Below are 4,366 nucleotides of genomic sequence, written 5' to 3'. Positions count from 1 at the left end.
CGAAATGATGAATTCTAAGCTAGTTCGATCTCAGTACTGTGGTTGGTACCTTAACAAAGGGCAAGCTCTGAGCGATCTCTCTACACCTGGGTGTAAACAGATCATTCCCCCTTCTCTTTCGTTTCGCAAGATAAGATTCCTTTCTCAATTTGCGGCAGTCTCTATTGCTAGTTCCATGATGTGTTGGCGCGGGAAGGACAGTTGAAATTATCCGGCGGAGGCTTTTCCCCTGTTTTCCTCCCATGGTTTGGCAAACTAGACGCCAAGTGGTTTCCAAGTGATTGCTCGGTTCCCGAATGGTAAATGATTTTGGGATTTTGGGAGCGATCCCACTAATCTCCCGACACGTGGCACGGGAGGGGTTATGAAAACCACCCTCCATCGGGCATTAAAGTTCGGACATTTCAGCTATGCGATACTTCTCCGCGCCATTCGATTTAGCCTTAGAAATCGACGGTCAGTGTTGAACGTGTTGTTTTGTGTTGTTTTGTATGGTTTGACGCGGCAAAGACTTGGGGAGTCAACGGAGTTTCCCTTTAGGTTTTTGATTCATATTGTTCAACCCAAGAAATTTTAAGAGAGAATAGTTTAGTAGGGTGTAAAGGGTAGGGTCATTTCTGAGAAAGATAGCCCTTGGTTTTCCTGAGTCCATGTGAAGGTCAGGTTTTGTACATGCTGTAATTTTAATTTTGATTTAATAAAACAAAAGGATCAACTCTTGCTTCAGCAAAAAAAAATATTATAATAATTATATGAACTCCTAATATATATTAATTAATAATAAGAATAGCTCATAATAATATTAGATTATTTTTTTATTTGCGCGCGCTCTGCTCCTCTGCGAGCTTCCGTTTAGGTCAGCGATCGCTGCCAGGACTGCCCCACCGCCATGGGTGCGCCAGGGGGTGTGGAGCCCTCTCCCACCCCTCCATCATCAACAGCAGAGGCCTTCCGTAGTCTGCTATCGTAGAAAGGAAAAAAACGATCCCATCCCGACATCCCGAAGTTCATCAAAAAGCTTGATGAAATCCCAGAAATTGCTTTGCCAGAAGATCAACCGATCAAAATCGCCCTTGCCTTGGCTGACAGAGGTTTAGTGGGGCAATTTATGGGTCATTGGCCAACAACAAAATCGACTGATGAATGGGTTCAACGAAACTGGAGGCCCCTGCTGCCCAACAACGTGATCTGCTATGCGGTCGGTAGAGGTTTTTTCATTTTCGAATTCACTACCAAGGAAGACCGAGATCTGGTGTTTAGAAACGGTCCATATTTCATGGGAAATCAAGGTCTCTTTCTGAATAAATGGACCCCCGACTTCGACCCTTCAGTCGATGTCCCAAAGGAGGTCCCTGTTTGGGTCCGGCTACCCAACCTACCAATACACTGCTGGAGCTTCCAATCCCTGCAAAAGATAGGAAACGGACTGGGCAGATTCATCGACAAAGCTGATAACAAGGGCCAATACACCTGCGCCAGAATCTGCGTGGAAGTTGACTTGGAAGCTGGTCTGCCGGAAGCCATCAAACTTACAGTTGGAGATTGGCACCACTTCCAGAAGCTGGACTACGAGCAACTGCCTTTTAAGTGCAGAATCTGCCATGAGCACGGTCACTTTCAACGAAACTGCCCCAAAGCACCATCAGGGGACAAAGTGGAAGAAGAAGGATGGAAAGAAATAAAAAAGGGCAAGGTAGTCTCAAAGCCAAACGAGCAGAAGAAATCAGGACCAAGGGGGAATCCCCAGACCAATGCCAAGACCAAACCAGTTTCAAATGATGGCCCCTCCTCAGGTGAAAAGGTGGATGCCTCAGAGAACCATGAAGAAACTGAAGATCAGTCGAAGAAAGGGAAAGAAATCGAAGAAGAAACAAATGTCCCCCTAACAGAGGCTGATCAAGGGGGAAATGCAGGCAACGACGAGCACATTAGTCTTGCCTCTGACTCAGGGGAAGAATCAGAAGAAAGAGACTCTGAATCAGACAGCTCACAAATTACTCCTATCAAATCGACCAGGGGCCGGAAATCCAAGAAGAAATAGAGAGAGGAGAAAACTTATCTGGATGTTCTCCAAGGCTCCCAGAAAACTCTCAAAGGAATGATGAACACCAGATCTGGGCGCAAGCACAACAGGGCTCCAAAAGGAGCCACTCCTTCCCAACCCAGTAAATAATGAAATACGTCTCCTGGAATTGTAGAGGATTAGGTAGCAGGCTGAAAGAAGATGCCTTGAAAGACATTGTGAGGTTGCATTTGCCTGAAATCCTTCTCATCCAGGAGACAAAGCTGGAGGACACTCTTCTCCTCCATTCCAACAAAACATTCTGGCGCAAAGGCCCTGGTAGAGCTGTCAGTGCTAGAGGCGCCTCTGGTGGGATTGCCTCCTTCTGGGACAGCTCCAAATATGACTTGACTCACGAAGAAAGTTGCCATCACTGGATTTTCACTCAGCTCCTCCACAAAGACTCTGGTCAACAAGTAAGTATGTTCAACCTTTATGCTCCGGTCTCTCCAGCGGAGAAAAAAATTTGCTGGGACTCGCTCCAGTCTTTTCTTTTATTGCACAATCCAGAAAACATCATTATTGCAGGGGATCTGAACGTTACTCTAGCCGCTGAAGAGAAAAAAGGTGGTTCTCCTGTAAGGGACCCAGCTAGAGAATGGGTAGAAGATATAATGATTGGCTGGGATCTGGAGGATATCAAACCTTCAGCTGGGAAATACACTTGGTCTAACAAAAGGTTAGGTCCCAACCACATAGCTGCTCGTTTGGACAGATTCCTCGTCCAAGCCTCCTTCCTTACTAGTGGTCTAATGGCCTCATCCAAAATTCTTCCTAACTGCACTTCCGATCATAAACCCATTAGTCTCAAGCTCTCCATGGATGGTTTTCTTGGCCCCATTCCCTTTAGATTTAGCCCTTTGTGGATTCAGCAAGAGGGTTTCCATGAGGTGGTTTCTGAAGTCTGGAACCGGCAAGTCCTGGGATCCCCCTTCTTTGTGTGGGAAGAAAAGTTGCGGGCTCTTAAGAGAAGGCTCAAGGAGTGGGCTAAAACTCTGAAAACTCCAGCTGCCAAGAGAAAAGAGTCATTAGAAAACCTTGCTGCCCTCCAATCATCAATGGAGGATTCTGTTGTTACCCAAAGTCTGCTCCAAAAAGAAGTTGAGTTGCAAAAAGCCCTCCATAAAGCTAGTAGGGACGAAGAGGAGTATTGGAGACAAAAATCCAGAAACTTATGGTTACAGGCCGGCGACAAAAATACTAGTTTTTTCCATAAGCAAGTCGAAGCTCGCAAGCAATTCAAAAATGTATCAGAAATCCGCTCCCAAGATGCAGTGGTTAAAGATTTTGAAGGCATCAAGAGAGCAGCCTTCACTTTTTTCAAAGAACTTTATTCAGCACCTGCTGACCCTCCTATAGATCCCCATGCCTATCTGTATAATCTAATCCCCCTCTGTGTGCAAGACTCTGTCAACACTATGCTGACTGCACCGATCAACATGGATGAGCTCAAGAAAGCCTTGGATTGCATGGAGCCGGATAAGGCGCCAGGGCCTGATGGGTTCACTGCTAGGTTCCTTCAGTCTTGCTGGTCAACTATCAATAAAGACCTCCTGAGAATGGTTAGGAAGTCCCAATCTTGCTCAAAGATAGGAGGCAGTACCAATTCAGCCTTCCTTGCATTGCTACCGAAAGAGAAAGGAGCTTCAGATTTTAGTAGATTCCGTCCCATTTCGCTGTGTAATACTAGCTATAAACTGATTACCAAAATAATATCCATTCGACTCAAGAATATTCTGTCGGACATCATACCGGAGAATCAAGGAGGCTTCATCAAAGGGAGAAAGATACTGGATAATATTGTGCTGGTTCAAGAGGCAGTTCATTCAAGTGGCCAAAGAAAAGAGAAAGGAATGGTGATAAAACTCGATCTGGAAAATGCCTTTGACAGGGTGAGGCATGACTTCCTATTCACTGTTATGACGAAAATGGGCTTCTCAATAACCTTCATAAATTGGGTGAAAGCCTGCATTGCCTCTCCTTGGATTGCACCGCTGGTAAATGGCCGATCTACTGAATTTTTTAATGCATCTAGGGGATTAAGACAAGGTTGTCCGCTGTCCCCTCTCCTCTATGCTATCCAAGCCTCAGTGCCTAGTTTCCAGCTAGACTTTTGTCAACAAGTTGAAACTCTGCCAGGCCTTAGAATGGTGCACAATGTTAAAGACATAAACCATGCCCAATTTGCCGATGATACTCTGCTCCTTGGAGGAGCGAGCATTAACTCAGCCAGATCTTTTAAGAAGGAATTGGACATTTATAAGGAGGCCTCCGACAGCAAGATAAACTATTCAAAAAGCACAA

The sequence above is a fragment of the Pinus tabuliformis genome, chromosome X (assembly GCF_031772625.1).
Source record: "Pinus tabuliformis cultivar Carrire ecotype Pingquan chromosome X, CPIR1, whole genome shotgun sequence".
Taxonomy (NCBI): domain Eukaryota; kingdom Viridiplantae; phylum Streptophyta; class Pinopsida; order Pinales; family Pinaceae; genus Pinus; species Pinus tabuliformis.
Note: the sequence above shows the minus strand (reverse complement) of the source record.